Raw genomic sequence first — 17492 nt, forward strand, 5'->3', positions numbered from 1 at the left:
AACAAAATTTTTCATGAAGTTCAATTATACAACAATGTGAATGCTACAATAGGTGTGCCTCCTATTTCTAAATTCTTTAAACAAGAAAGACAATTTACTCCTTTGAATGAACCTTTACATAGTATTATGTCTCAGTTGGTACAAAGAAATGTTATCAAACTTCCTCCTATAAAACCAATTGACCCATCTAAGCTTGCATCCCCTTATTTTGATAGCAATTCCTTTTTTCAATTTCATCGTCAGCCTTGTCATGATACTGATAAATGGTTACCACTCTTGATGACACCATGTCATCATCCTTCCCAAGACTCCATCTTTAGTCAGGTTAGATTCCTTTGTTTGCATCTGCTTGGCCTTGCCTTTTTCCTTGATCAATTATGTTCATTCCTCTACTAGTTTGTCATGGTGACAAACACTTCACACTACCCTTGTATTGGCATCTCAACATGCCTTCTCTGTCGATCCACTGCATAACCCTGATCTCATGCACTTGAGGCATTCCTTCAATTCACCAATTCATTCTTCTCTTCTAGTGTTGATGTGATTCAGATAACATTCTACCTCTTCATCACAAACAACCACTCAAACACCTTTCCCATTTGTCAACACCTCACTTTATCAATTGACATAATTTCCTTGCCGATGATGCACTCTATCGGTAACCTATCCATCTCATCCACACAAGTTAGATAGTAACTTGTGTACCAGTGACTCCTAAGGTCATCTTTCTTACCTTACCAGTGTTCTGCAACACAAGGTGATATCTAAGATATCACAACCTGTATTCCTCCATAGCAGTGTTGCACATCCATCCCTTCTACCCGTGCTTATTCCATACCAGTTGACATCAATGACAACACAATGCCAAAAATCTCCCCCTTTGGCATTGATGTCAACTCATGTAGTATCTGACATACTACATAGTATTTCTCTCCTTTTACTATGATCCATGGATTCACACACATGTAGTATGCGGTATACTATAGAATCCTTCTCCCCCTTTGACAACAATAGAAAAGGGCACTGTCAAGATATTATTTCTCTTTGTATGTACCGGTCACAGACATAATACTTTCCCCCCTTTGTCTTAATTAGATGCAACACTTTCTTTGATACCAATTGTTATCTTGTCACTAGTTGTTACATCTTCTCAAGCCACAACACTTGAGATGGGGAGCTCAGGTACTAAACAACCCTTTATAGAAAACCCGAGTCTCTCTCCTTCTTTGAGAATCTACTTGATCTGCTTCTATGTTTAGTCTATCTGCTATCAGTCTATGGATATAGCTTTGAACTCCCCCTAAACCATAGATTTTTGGACTTCATTTCTCATTTACCAGATTCTAAACCGATACTTACCTCAGTACCTATAACATCCACCATCATGACCACAATGCAGGTCACATATCCAACCCATTGACTCATAAATATGCATGCACATGGGATCCACTACTAGGACACCATATGTCATTTATGTTCTTTTTGATGACACCTGAGACATAACCACATCCATCGAAGCTATCAGAGTTGTTGCAACGACCCTCCAACTCATTGACTTACATAACTCAACAACACTGATCAACATATGTGGTGGTAACATGCTGCATATATCGATCTCTTGTCTCTACCGACACACTTTCCTCATTACCTATATTTCTCGGTTCCAATTTCCTCTACTCCCATTCATTTCACCTGCAGTAGTAAGCCATCTTTCATGTGTAGTCAGGGTAACTAAACATATTGCTCTCATATTTTCTTCCTCTTACCGACAATAGCTTGTTCATATCCTTATCTATACTCAAATAAGGGGTGAATGATATAGTCATTATGCAACTCCCTCTAATTCTTTCATCTCCTTTAAGCCATAGGAGATATCACTAGTGCATTGAATGTAGAATTCCGGTCCATGGTCCTATTTTCTTGCTTCTTCCTCCATGCCTGTTTGGTCTCACTTTTCTTCCCCTTTTCAACCCAGGGAGAAGGTTTCATCTTCTCTTATTGATCAATGCTTACACTTCCACATTTAGCACCAAGATAGGAGGTAGTGTTGTAGGAGCACACATCATCCATGCTAACGTCATGACATGGGAACCTTTTGTTGTACCGGTTTGATCTTCTTCTTCTTATCATGTCATTGTGGCCATCTGTCGATCTCCTTGGATACCTTGCAATATCAGGAACACTACTCATCTTGTTCCATGTAGGTCTCTACTGTTTGTATCCTCTATAACTGCTTCCATGCTAAGCATAACTATTCAGTCAATTTTTGTAGGACTACAAGTTTTTCCTCTTGCAATCATAACTTCTATGTCCAGGTCTATTGCAGTTATGACATGCAACATTAGCATTACCAAAAAAGGGGGTATGCATTCTTCTTCCCCTAGATGGATTATGCTCATATGCATACAGTCTATAGCCATCTGATTTATTATGCCTAGGAAGAACACTCTATCTATTCTTAGGCCTCATTTTACACTCTTCTACCCTATGGCCATAACCTTTGCATCCAAAACAATAACCAAAGAGAGGAGGCTTATTGCTTACAAATTTATTTTGCCAAACATGAGGTGTTCTTACCGGTTTGGCATCTACATTTTTCTTTCTCCTGGAAGGGATCTAGGGTTGTTCATTCTCTACAAATCTTTCATTTGTTCTATTCTTCTACCATTCTTGCCTTGACTTTGTGGCAACATCATTTCTTTGTCTTCTACTGGTAGGAGGTCTTCCCTTATTCATGCTACCAGTAACACTATCTTCCCTCATCTTTCCTTTTCCTTTTAGATCTGCATTGTTTCTCCATGTAACATCATTCTTCATTCTCAGCTTGAGTTCATCTTGACATTTCTCAAGTTCTTTTCTAAGATTCTCCATCTCTTCCTTCATCTTCTGACATTCCTTGTCCTTTGTTTCCACTTCTAGCTAGAGCTCCTCACATCTCCTCTCCTTATTATCAAAGACTAACTTCAACTCACCAGTCAACCCTTTTGCCTCTTCAAGTTGAGATTTCAATATATAGATATTTCTATTTGATTCTTCAAGGCATATTCTCAATTGGCTGCATTCATCATGAATTGAATCTTTGTAATTTTTAAAATCATTTCTAACACTTTGCAGCTCATCTGGTGCACTTACCAATTCACATTCAAGATCTACTTCAGCTTCATATTCATCATCATTCCCAAACACATCTTGCTAGTGGGATCTATTAGTCTTGTCACACTCTGATGTGTGTGCATCACTTTCTGTCTCTTGTGCCATGAAGAGATGAGTTTCCTCTTTATCAAAACTGCAACACCTATGTGTCAACATTATTGTTCTTCATGCTTCCACAATCTAAGTCAGCAGTGCATGGCTCATTTCCATAAAGCATCGTCAGTCTATCCCATAGAATCTTTGTTGTTTTGCATTTGTCCACCTATGAGGAGACATCACCGGTGAGCCCACTGAGTATAGCCTTCATGGCTTCTTCATTACATAAGTGTCTTCTTTCTTCTTCAGTGCTTGTGGGGGGACATACAGTCCTAGCGATACCATTTACAACTACCATCCAAACATCAAACCCAAGGGAGGATAGGAAGAATTCCATTCGGTGACTCCAAATAGAATAGTTTAATCCATCAAACACTAGAGCAGGGATTGACACTAAACAAACCATTGTCCTTAGGCTGGAATCTACCCAAGTTGGAGAACACTCTTCTAATTGGGAACCTAGACTCTGATACCAATTATTAGACACAATGCACCACTGAGAGGGGGGGGGGTAAATCAATGGTTCTTAATCTTTAGCCCTTAACTAGCTTATGTGTGTATACCAGTTATTAGATCTAACACAATGGAGACATACTGATTAGTGAGGAGACCAACTCAAAACAATCACACACAAAGTGGCATCTCATAACACCAGGATGTACGAGGAAAACCCAAGATGAGTAAAACCTTGGTGAGAAATGTTGTTGGAGTCTACTACTCCAATCCAGCCTCACAATGAGAACATTGTTACAAAGTTTAGGGCACCAACCCAAGGAGCACTAACCCTTGACTTTAGGGCACCAACCCAAGGAGCACCAACCCCTATCTTTAGGGCACCAACCCAAGGATCTACAACCCCTGCACTGAGCTACAACTTAGTGTTCACAATGTAAACTTTAATTACAAAAGTAGTTATCTTGTTATAAGTGAATCTTGCAACCTTGTGATATCTCTTACTCTGTCGGTGAGATATCTTGTCTGCTTCACTGACTCACTTCTCTTCAGCTCCTCACCTGCCACTTCTTTGCTAGTAATCCCTACTAGTTTATCTCTCTTTTGTACTACTCTCACTGAAACTCCTCCTCACTGCCCTATCAGTATGAACACTACCAGTTCTTCTCTCCAACCAGTTGAATCCTTCAACCAGGTTCTCTCCCACTCCCACCTTCTTCATAGATGCTCATTTAGCACTTGGTTGATTTTCTCTACCTTGCAGAAGTCTCCTACTTCACAATCACATGATATTCTTCTATTCAGAAGCACAATCTATCTCTTAGGCTCACATATTTATGAACCATACTTCCCACCAAAAACCAATTCAAACTTGGTGCCTTAGGGTTTTCTTCACTGATCATGAGACACATCGAATCCAATCAAATCTAATCAGATCACAACTCAGAGATGTCTATTTGCACAAATCTACATTTTACATGCCTTCCAGAACACGCCTTCCTTCTTTAGCAACCTACAATCAACCTTTCCAGTTTTCTGAGTCAATCGCCATAGATGGCCCAACTGTCTCCTTCACCAATCTGTCCTAGATCTTGAGCCGCAGAACTCTACAATTCTACCTTGAGCTTTGCAGTCATCATTAAGTTTGGACCAATCACAACTACCTCACCGACCTTAGTTTACCGATCTGTGCAGGTTTCATCGGCCACTTCATCTTCACATGGCATCATAGTTGGTATCCACCTCATCACACTACTTTATCGGTTTAGCTTGGTCACCGACTACACACTGTTGGGAAAAATGGTGTCTCAACCTTGCATTTATGCGAGGTTACTATTTATAGTAAGTTTTCATTTGAGCACGAAATGGTGTGAAACTCTCCCTGAAGCTTCTGGTTGGCTAGATAAGCATTCCGGTAAAGTTGCGTCGCAAGGTCACATCTAGTTTTGAAGATATTAAATTTTTCGTCTTGGAGGGGTGCGATAAAATGTTTAAACTTAATTTTGAGGGCTTTAGAGGCTCTGAAATGCCCTGAAAAGTGGTCGTAACCAGCACAGCGGGTTACGAGCTTTCCGACGCTTCAAACGGTTCGTCAATCGGACACCCGGTTCTCAAGTTATGGCCTCCGGAAGTTTGTACTCCTGAAATAGGAAAAATAATTTGTATCGGATACATAAATGAGCCGTAAAAGGGAGCGACACGTGTTGATGTGTGCTTTAACATGTCATAGGGAATCTAGAAGGGAGATAAGGTCGGCTACACCTTATTGGGTGGTTTTAGCCCATGGTTTTGTAATACCGTTTGACGGTTTCCTGTATTGTATCTCCTATTTATGAGGTGTGTGAGATAGAGGTTGTGCGTAAGAGTCTTATGGCTATTGAGTTGCCTCTGAATCTCTGATTAGTGGTACTCCTGTGAAGAGCTTGCTCTGCAAGTATGTTGTAATCTATTTTTGATTACTGAATAAAATATTGAGCTGCTTTTGGAGTGTGGGGTTTTTCTCCCGAAAGGGTTTTCCCCACGTAAATCACTGTGTTGTGGTATGAATGCTATTATATCTATTTCTATTTTCTATAACTGTTGTAACGATCTGAAAAAGTTTTGTATTACCCTCCTCTCAAGGTTAGTGTAGGAAGTTGTTTCCGCTACTTTACTTCCTTACAAGTGGTATCAGAGCCTGATCACCTTTGGTTTCAATTGTGGGCAGTTGGGTTTTTTGAACTAATCCAGATTTGAGTGGGAGCTTGTGCAGAAGACACTTTTTGATCTTGTTGCAAGAATATTCAGATGGTGAGTTCGCCAGGGAGAATAGAGGTGGAGAAATTTAATGGAAGTAATTTTGAGATGTGGAAGCTGAAGATGGAAGATCTGCTAATAGATCGAGATCTTTGGGATGCTGTTGATGCGAATGTCCAAAGGCCCTCAGATCCTACTGCGGCAGCTCAGTATGATGTTATGGACCGAAAAGCCAAGGGTCTAATTAGACTGTGCTTGGCAGACTCTATTCTAATCAATGTCCATGAAGAGAACTCTGCAAAGAAGCTATGGACTAAGCTTGGTGAGATGTATCAAGTGAAATCTTTTTTAAATCAAATTTTCTTAAGAAAGAAATTGTATTCCTTGAAGATGGAAGAGGGTGGACAAAATGTAGACCACCTGGAAGCATTCAATATGTTGGTGGCTCAATTAGTATCCATCGGTGTTAAGATGGACGAGGAGGAGAAATGTCAGATCTTGCTTTGTTCTTTGCCTGATTCGTGGGATTCTCTTGTTATGGCTATCGGTAGTACTTCTGTTGTTTTGAAATCTGAAGACGTGGTGGGTGCCCTACTCGGTGAAGAGATGCGAAGGAAGGTATCCATTAGTTCAAAGGAAGCCCTAACCATTCATGGAAGACCTAAGGAGAAAGGCAAGAAGAATAAGAAGCGCGACAAGTCCAAATCCAAAGGGAGATCGAAATCTCCTGGAAAGTCCAAAGTCATTTGCTAGAACTACAGTAAACCGTGTCACATCCGTAAGGACTGCAAAGAAGAAAAGAAGAAGAAGAAAAAGAAAAAGTTTGATTCTGATTCTGAGTCCGACAAGGAAGATGGCGATGCCTTTATTGCGGCTTTGGCAACTCATGCAGGTAATGATGCCTGGCTAATTGACTCAGGTGCATCTTTTCATATGACTTGCAATAGAGATTGGTTTTCTGAATATGAAGGATTTAATGGAGGTAAGGTGTACTTGGGTGATGATTCACATCTAGACATTGTTGGTCGAGGTAAAGTTAGAATCAGGTTTTCTGATGGTAGAATAAAAAGGATTAATGGTGTGCTGCATATTCCTAGATTAAAACGAAACCTGTTATCTGTGAGCAAACTGATAGATGCGGGTGTGCAGGTAGTCTTTTCTGAAGCAGGATGTAAGATGATTAAGGGTGCTATGGTAGTTGCTAGAGGTGTCAGGTTTGGCACTTTGTATAAGCTTGAAGCATACACTGTTGAGTGTAATAGCACTTCTGTAAAAAGTAAATCTGCGGATACTTCACTGGAAGATTTGAAGGTTTCACCTTTAGCAGATGGAAATGGTTTTTGGGTACCTAAGGGTGCTCTTTCGTCTGAAGCAAAGTTACCTGCAGAGAAGACTATGTTATGGCACCAAAGACTTGGCCACATTGGAGAAAAGGGTCTAAGGACCTTGAAAAATAAAAACCTTGTTGAAGGTTTGAATGACTGTAATCTTGACTTTGATTTCTGTGAGCATTGCATTTATGGAAAACAAAACCGCGTTCAGTTTTACTCGAGTTCTCATAAAACTTGTGGTGTTTTGGATCTTATCCATTCTGATGTGTTTGGTCCAGTAGATGTCTCTTCGATTGGAAAATCCACATATTATGTTTCATTTATTGATGATTTTAGTAGAAGGACATGGGTTTATTTTCTAAAGAGTAAATCTGAATTTTTTAGTCATTTTAAAGAATTTAAAGCAATGGTTGAGTTGCAGACTGGAAAGAAAATAAAATGTTTGAGAACTGATAATGGCGGTGAGTTTTGCTCTAATGATTTTGATAGATTCTGTAAAGACTGTGGAATTAACAGGCAGAAGACAACTCCGTATTCTCCACAGTAGAATGGAGTTGCAGAAAGAATGAATAGGACACTGATGGAGAAGGCTAGGAGTATGTTGAGTGGTGCTGGTCTCGAACAAAAGTTTTGGGCTGAAGATGTTGCCACTGCTTGCTACCTGATTAATAGGTCTCCTACATCAGCTCTTGTTGATAAAACGCCTATGGAAGCATGGTCAGGTCACAAGCCTTCATTGAGACATCTTAGAGTTTTTGGTTGCGAGGCATATGCACATATGCCAAAGGAGAAGCGAACAAAGTTGGAGAACAAGGCTATGAAATGTATCTTCATCGGGTATAGTTATGGTGTGAAAGGATACAAGCTTTGGGACCCTGTTGCACAAAAGGTAATTCACAATAGAAGTGTTATTTTTAGAGAAATTAAGTCTCCTTCTGTTACATTGCAGCCAGAACAGACTAAAAAAGAAGATGTGATTCAACTTCCTTCTACACCTGAAAGAGTTGAATCGAGACCCCTAGATAGGCAAGAAGTTGAGGAGAGCTCATCTAGCTCTGAATCTTCAGAAGAGGAGGAAGAACCTCCAACTCAGCTTGTTCGAAGGTCTACAAGACATAGACAACCACCTGAAAGGTATTCACCTAATGATTAGAGATGTATTTTTGCTCTGAATACTAGTGTGGATGAACCGAAATCTATAGAAGAGGCATTAGGTATGAATGATGCAGAATCCTGGAAGATTGCTATGGAGGAAGAAATGGCAGCTTTGAAAAAGAATGATACATGGGATCTTGTACCATTGCCTGAAGGACGAAAACCTGTTGGTTGTAAATGGGTGTTCAAGAAAAAGATTGGTTCAGATGGAAGCATTGAGAAGTATAAAGCAAGGTTTGTTGCAAAAGGCTACTCTCAGGTTGAGGGTGTTGATTACGGTGAGATATTTTCTCCTATTGCAAAAATGACGTCCATTAAATTTTTGCTTTCTATTGCTACTGCGTATGATTTAGAGGTTGAGCAAATGGATGTGAAAACTACTTTCCTTCATGGTGATTTGGAGGAAGATATTTATATGACACAGCCGGAGCACTATGTGGTGAAAGGCAAAAGTAATTTGGTCTGTAAATTGAAGAAATCTTTGTATGGCCTCAAACAAAGTCCTAGGATGTGGTACCAGAAATTTGATACATATGTGTTGAGTTTGGGATTTGAACGTTCTAAATTAGATCACTGTGTTTATTATAAATCTGATGGTGATCATTTCTTATTCATTGCACTGTATGTTGATGATATGTTATTCATTGGTAAAGGGAAAGGTATGATTTCAGAACTGAAGTCTCAGCTCGCTGCTAAATTTGAAATGAAAGATCTTGGTGCAGCAAAGCACATTCTTGGGATGGAAAGTAGAAGAGATAGGGTAAACAGAAAGCTATGGCTAGGCTAGAGTAAGTATGTGAATTCAGTGTTACAGAGGTTCAACATGCAGAATTGTAGACCATTGAGTGTTCCTTTTACAGTTGGAACGAAACTATCCGTTTCAGATTGTCCTCCATCCGCATTGGAGATGGAAGACATGAGCAGAGTGCCTTACCAGAGTGCAGTTGGAAGCTTGATGTATGCTATGGTCTGTACTAGACCAGATATTGCCCAAGCAGTGGGAGTACTTTCTAGATATATGTCTAATCCTGGTAGAGTTCATTGGGATGCAGTCAAAAGAGTCTTCAGATATTTGAAGGGTACTTCAGAGTATTCTTTGTGTTATCATGGTAATTCAGTTGGAGACATGACTTCCCTTGATATCCATGGTTATGTGGATTCAGATTGGCCAGGTGATATTGATAGCAGAAGATCCACCAGTGCTTATGTGTTTACTTTGTTTGGTGGTGCAATTAGTTGGATGAGTAAGCGACAGGCTGTGGTTGCTTTATCCACTACTGAAGCAGAGTATATGGCAGCTACTCATGCTTGTAAAGAGGCCATTTGGCTTAAGAGACTGTGTTCAAATATTGGAATAAAGCAAGGTACAGTGACAGTTTACTGTGACAGTCAGAGTGCAATTAGCCTAGCTAAGAACCCGACATTTCATGCCCGGACCAAACATATTGATGTTCAGTATCATTTTGTTAGAGATATGGTCGAAGATGGTACGGTGAAGCTGGTTAAGGTGGAAACTTTGATGAATGTTGCAGATGCTTTAACTAAGGCTGTGAGCACAAAGAAGTTTAGATGGTGTTCAGAGTCTATGGGCCTTATGGCCCCTAGCAATTGATTCATTGTGTTGACATTCCCTTCCGCTCCTGCAAGGTGTTCGACAAGTGGGAGATTTGTTGGAAAAAATGGTGTCTCAACCTTGCATTTATGTGAGGTTACTATTTATAGTAAGTTTTCATTTGAGCACGAAATGGTGCGAAACTCTCCCTGAAGCTTCTGGTTGGCTAGATAAGCATTCTGGTAAAGTTGCGTCGCAAGGTCACAGCTAGTTTTGAAGATATTAAATTTTTCGTCTTTGAGGGGTGCGATAAAATGTTTAAACTTAATTTTGGGGGATTTAGAGGCTCCGAAACGCCTTGAAAAGTGGCCGTAACTGGTGCAGCGGGTTACGAGGTGATAGAGCACTTCGCGAGCTTTCTGGCGCTTCAAACGGTTCGTCAATCGGACAACCGGTTCTCAAGTTATGGCCTCCGGAAGTTTGTACTCCTGAAATAGGAAAAATAATTTGTATCGGATACATAAATGAGCTGTAAAAGGGAGCGACACGTGTTGATGTGTGCTTTAACATGTCATAGGGCATCTAGAAGGGAGATAAGGTCGGCTACACCTTATTGGGTGGTTTTAGCCCATGGTTTTGTAATACCGTTTGACGGTTTCCTGTATTGTATCTCCTATTTATGAGGTGTGTGAGATAGAGGTTGTGCGTAAGAGTCTTATGGCTATTGAGTTGCCTCTGAATCTCTGATTAGTGGTACTCCTGCGAAGAGCTTGCTCTGCAAGTATGTTGTAATCTGTTTTTGATTGCTGAATAAAATATTGAGCTGCTTTTGGAGTGTGGGGTTTTTCTCCCGAAAGGGTTTTCCCCACGTAAATCACTATGTTGTGGTATGAATGCTATTATATCTATTTCTATTTTCTGTAACTGTTGTAACGATCTGAAAAAGTTTTTTATTACCCTCCTCTCAAGGTTAGTGTAGGAAGTTGTTTCTGCTACTTTACTTCCTTACACACACTCTACCGGTTCCTCTTCACTTCCGGTTAACTAATCATGTCGGTATCTCACATTATACTAGTTAACTCCTCATGTTCGTTCTTTGCTTGAACTGCCAGTGGAACTCCTTGACCGGTCAATAGGAATGTCCAACCAAATCATGCACATTCCTACAATTTGGAAGACTTTTGCATCTGCACCTTGCATATATAACAGATGGAGTTACATATCGGTTACCACTCTTGATGACACCATGTCATCATCCTTCACAAGACTCCATCTTCAGTCAGGTCAAATTCCTCTGTTTACATCTGATTGGCCTTGCCTATCTCCCTGATCAATTATGTTCATTCCTCTACTAGTTTGTCATGGTGACAAACACTTCACACTACCCTTGTACTGGCATCTCAACATGCCTTCTCTATCGATCCACTATATAACCCTGATCTCATGCACTTGAGGCATTCCTTCAATTCACCAATTCATTCTTCTCTTCTAGTGTTGATGTGATTCAGATAACATTCTGCCTCTTCATCACAAACAACTACTCAAACACCTTGCCCATTTGTCAACACATCACTTTATCAATTGACATACTTTCCTTGCCAATGATGCACTCTATCGGTAACCTATCCATCTCATCCACACAAGTCAGAGAGTAACGTGTATACCAGTGACTCCTGAGGTCATCTTCCTTACCTTACTGGTGTTCTACAACACAAGGTGATATCTAAGATATCACAACCTGTATTCCTCCATAATAGTGTTGCACAACCATCCCTTCTATTGGTGGTCATTCCATACTGGTTGACATCAATGACAACACAATGCGAATAAAATTCTCATCCCACATCATCACCTACTATAGATAGTGCTCCTATATTCAACATGGATGGAATAAATGAAGAGGATTTTGATAGTCAATCTAATTCAACACCCACAAATATGACAAGGCCTAAGTGGTATACCGGTACCATTCATGATGCAAAGCTAGATGGAGTTCTAGATACTTCCACTTTAGGTCCAAGGACTCATAGCATGACTCACAATGAGGTAGATCTAGCCTTGATGACTTCAGTTGTTGATAATTTTGAACTATCAACTATTCTATAAGAACTAGAATTAAAGCCTTGGAAAGAGGATATGGATGCAAAGTATCGATCTTTGATGTAAAACAACACTTGGGAGCTTATTGATCTACCACTTGGTAAGAAATCAATTAGATATAAATGGATATTTAAGACTAAATATAAGACATATGGTACTATATATAAACATAAGGATATACTTGTAGCCAAGGGTTACTCCTAGATAGAAGGGATAGACTATGATGAAAAATTTTCTTCCATGAAAAAGATAAAAATAATTAGAAAGATTTTTTCTTTAGCTCCACAATTTGGATGGAAATTTTATCAAATGGATGTAAAATGTACATTTTCTAATGGAGACCTTAAGGAAGATATCTATATGACCCAAAAAGAGGGATACATTGCACCTGGTAAAGAAGAAAAGTTATGTAAACTAGTCAAGTCCCTATATGGTCTCAAACAAGCTCCTAGAGCTTGATATATTAAAATTGATGAAAAGTTTATACAAAATTGTTTGACTAGGCATACATATGATCTATATCTCTACCTCAATGATCAAGGGATACATTGTAATTATTAATGTATATATTGATTACTTAGTTATCACAACCATCTCAAAAGCAATGGTTGAAATAACCAAAAATAATCTCAAGAAGGTTTTCAATATGATAGATCTTGAGTTACTACACAATTATCTAGGCTTGGAGGTATGGTAAACAAATCACCATATCTTTGTATCAAAAAGGAAATATGCCAAGACACTACTTGATAAATTTAGAATGACAAATTCCAAACCCATGCCTACACCTATGGAATTAGGATTGCAATTGTCTATATCTAATACATCTCCTCAAGTGAATGCAATAGTCTATCGACAAATTACAAAAGGTTAGATTTACTTGACTTATACTAGACCAGATATTAGTTTGGTTATTAATTATTTTATAATCGATGGAATAGTTTTAGGGTTGGGGTTAAATTAAGATAATTAAACCATTAAATGACCTAATTAATCATTATAGTTGGAAGGAGAGGTAAACTAATATATCTAGCCTCAAAAGACCGAGATTATAATCAGATACATTCTCCTTTGGTAGGGGATTTCTCATTCCTACATTGAATTAATTTGATTGTTTGATAATTAGTGAAAAATGGGTGATAATTTAAGTATTTTGATAGAAACAGTAAGCTACAGATGTCACACGGAGCCACTGACCTAGATCTAGGAAAAATAAGTTGTCTAGAATCTACTCTTAGAAGTTTGACCTAATTTTTTAGGATTAGGTAGTATGAATTTTCAATTATCCTCTTAATATTTCTTTGTCAAAAGATGAACTTGTGTGTCTCTGTGCACTTTGTTGATCCTCCCAAGAATAGCTCTGTACTGATTCTTGCACATAGAGAGAAAGGGATAATTCTGGGGAATAGGAGTTTGCCTTAGGTCAAACAACAATTGTGGAATTAATGATGTAATTTAATTGATAAATGTAAATGAAAGACTATAGTAAAATAATTTCCTTTTGAGGGAAAGGCTGAATATGATTTGAAACCTAATGATATACCTCAATCAAGTTTGGTTTGACCTTCACAAAGGAATTATGGTTTCATATATGTTGTCTTCATAAAATATAGATCATGGATGTCATCTTCAATGTATGAAACTTGACTTCACTTCTACTCCAATGATTGATGAAAGACTGATTTCTTGCCCACTTCAATTCTGGAGTGTAGATCTTGATTTTAATTTGTTAGGTTCAAAATGAGAGGGGTAGATCTGCTTTTATTCTTTCTTTTTGAAAAATTAAATTGAATTTTTGACACAACCCAACATGAGATCTAGGTCCTTTCTAAAATTATGTGATTATTATGAGGCCCAAAATTGGGCCCTTTTTTAGATGACCATGGTATTGTGTCCATAATGCCATGGTCCTTGAAATCAAGGCTCGAAGTTTGCGAGGAGACTATGGAGATACTGGAAAAGCATGCTTAATAGGTTGTATGAGTAGAATGAGTGCTTCGGTCAGGCCTCAAAATCCAAAGCACCAAAGTGAGGTCCAGGTAAGGACAAAATTGTAGGTGAGTACAATTTAGGATGCTATATTTAGCCCCCACTTTAGGGAGAGTGTGAGACTAAGCATACTCACAGTAAAGTACAAAAGTTTGCATTCAAAAATTTCATCAAAATATTAAAGAGACAAGATGCACTAAGCCCCAAGGGACTTTAGGATCTTACTACTCTAATATCAAGATAAGAGGAACATCATAAAAAAGAGAAAAGAGAGAGAGAACATGGATACTAGCCTATTAAGATTTGCCTACTATGAGTCATGAAAAAGAAAAATACCAAGTTAGAAGGAAAAAGGCTCAGTTTGCAAAGTAACTTGAGTATCGAAACATGTCATGGTGTGTGCATAAAGTGTAACATTGAGTGGAGTGTGTTCGCCCACATTAAAGTGATTGCATACACGTTATTGAGAGCAATTCATATAAGGTATCATGAATCCAAATGACAAGCATGTTACCACAATAATATGCCTCCAAGAAAGGACAAATCAAAGGATAATGGTCACAAAACATATAAGTAGATAAGAGATCCACTAACTCTAATGTCAATATGCTCTTATGATAAATAATATATATCATAAATATTTACATTGAATTGAACTCATCCCCCAAAGTTAGTAGAACTACAAATACAATGGAAGAAGAGACCATGTGACTTTTGAGTCAACATGAAAGAGACCAAAAGAGATCTCAATGCTTTGCATCATCCCCAACTAGACAGTAAAAGGGATAATAGGTAGAAGAATTGAGATAAAAATTAGAAGAGTATCACAATAATTTGTCCTCTTTATTACCTTGTACCAATGGAGTAGGAAGGGTCATCTAGAGAGAACCTAACATAATGCAAAAATAGATCATGAGACAAACACATTACAAACTGTAAAGCGGAAAATCGCAATCAAACCCTAGTTGCACTCCCCTCTTCCAACTCCGAGGAGAGAGAAGGGAGGTCGCTAGGGTTGATGGTTTTCACTTGGGAGACTTTACATTCAAAAGAGGGGTTGAAACCCACAAGATCCAATCCCACACAACGCAAGATTGGATGCCAAATGTGTTTCAAGGGTTAAGACAGCAAGGCTACCCTCTTTTATAAAGAATGTGCATAGAAGAATTAAGCTAGGAATGCATAGAAAGTGAGAAAGATTCGCTTATAAACTGAGATAGGAATATAGTATGAAGCTGCGGACCTGGAATTAGCAGTAAAATGTCGATACGGCGCTGTCCTGCAAATTTGAGCAAAAGTTGTCGGGACGATGGCGCCCGGCGCCACGGTCCTCCGAAAAATCCGCGAAACGAAGGGGGATCTGTTCATCTCTGCACAAGGATTCCAGATCTTCAATTTCAGCCGCGTACCTGCAACCTACACACAGAAAACCGAAGACGATTGGGGGGTTAGGGATTAGGGGTTTGCCTTTAGGTCAAACCCCGGTTTTGGAATTAACCAAGAAATGAGAAATGCTGTAAATGTAAATGACTGTAATTTAAAACAAGTACTAATACCTTGTTGTAAGGATGTTTGTATCCTTATATGCGAAGGTATAGATGTTGTTGTTTATTGTATTGTTGTATGTTATATGTAGCTTGTAGTAAGTGATCTCTTCAATGGTTGAATCCTTGTCTTGAATGCAACACTTAGCCTTGAATGGAGACTTGGAAGGAATGCTTGAAGGAATGCTTGAATGCTTGAATGCTTGAGTATAGTTTCCACGCTTGTACACATATGTCCTTCTTATTTTCATCTACCCAAATGGGAGAGGAAAATGTCATTTATATACTTGCCAATTAGGGTTAAAAGACTGATTTTTCCCGACCTTAGGCCGACCAGGAAAGTTTAATTTCCAATATGCAAACAAAAAGACCCGAGACCCCATAGGAGACCGAGCCCAAAATAGGCCCAAGGACCAGGGCGCTGGGCGCCATGGTCCTGGGGGACCAGGGCGCTGGGCGCCATGGTCCTGGGGGACCAGGGGCACCCTGGTCCCACCTCCCGGGACAGCAGGGTGCAAGGAGGTTCAGGCCAGGGTGCTTGAAAAATGCAGTTTTTAGTGTCGTGAGCAAGTTTCGGGGTCTCCATTCAGGTTGCGTGTTGCGTCGCCATCATGAAGACCGAAATGCAGTCGAAATTGCAAGTGTCACAATTTTAGGACGCTACATTTAGCCCCCACTTTAGCGGGAGTATGTATGCTCATACTTCCGGTAAAGTACAAGGAAACAACATTGAAAGACTTTCACCACGTCAAGGAGGCAAGACACACCAAGCCCCCAATGGACTAAGGATCTTATGACTTCGATTGACAAAGTAAAAGGGAAGATCACGAGGGAGAACCATGACTGTCAGTAGTAAGGTTCCCTCACTATGAGTCATGCAAAAGAAATACCAAAAATTTTCAAGGCAAAGCTAAGTTCGCCAAGAAATTTTCAAGTATCTTGAAAGGATAGACAGGCTGTATGCCCCCCTACGTTAAAGCGATCGCACACGCCTCAACGGGGGTGATTGTTTTAACATAGTGATACACATAAGAAATGAGAAGGGAAAGGAGCACGTTATCACAAAGATTTATCCCCCAAGTGTGAGATAAACCCAAGGATAATAGACACAAAGCACGAGGTGACTTTGCTTTCCTCGGGGTCAGTATGCTGTATGATAATTCATGTATATATATCATATGTATGTATGCATAATTGTTCTTCATTCCCCAATCAAGGAAGGTCACCTAGAAGAAGGGAACACATGTGTCTTTTGAGTCAACATGAGAGAGACCAAAAGAGATCTCAATGCTTTGCATTGTCCTCAAGTAGACAACACTAAGGACAACAAATAGAAGAATGAGAATAACATATAGAAGAAGTAACAAAAGAGAGGGGGAGAGAATCTGCTATGCTAATGTAACTAGTCTAGCATGTCATCTACCCCCTGATCTTGCTGATCAATGTTTCGGGAAGGCAGGGAACACGCTAGAGGAGGAACATCCAACACAGCAGATGGAGCTATCACAAGATCCAAACAAGGGCTATGTTCATGTTCCGAGCCACATTGTTCTTGTCTAGGAGCTAGGATAAGTGCTTTAGAAAATTCATTAGATAAATGGTTATCAATATCAACAAGTTCATATTCACTATCAAAAGCAAGAGGAGTAACATTTTCATCTATATCATCATCAAGATTTATAAAAATAGGATCTTTAACTCGCACAGGATCAAGACCATCATGCATCTTATGTTTAGGAGATTTTGGCTCAATTCTCGGCTGAGGAGAAAATGGAATAATGCTTGTTGAAGGTGTTTTTGGAGATTGCAAAGTTTGAGAAGCAGCTACTTGAGCTCTAAGACGACGCTTTCGTCAGCGTTCACGTGCAGAACGATTTCGTCTAG

Source organism: Cryptomeria japonica, chromosome 1 (assembly GCF_030272615.1).
Source record: "Cryptomeria japonica chromosome 1, Sugi_1.0, whole genome shotgun sequence".
NCBI classification, from domain to species: Eukaryota; Viridiplantae; Streptophyta; class Pinopsida; order Cupressales; family Cupressaceae; genus Cryptomeria; species Cryptomeria japonica.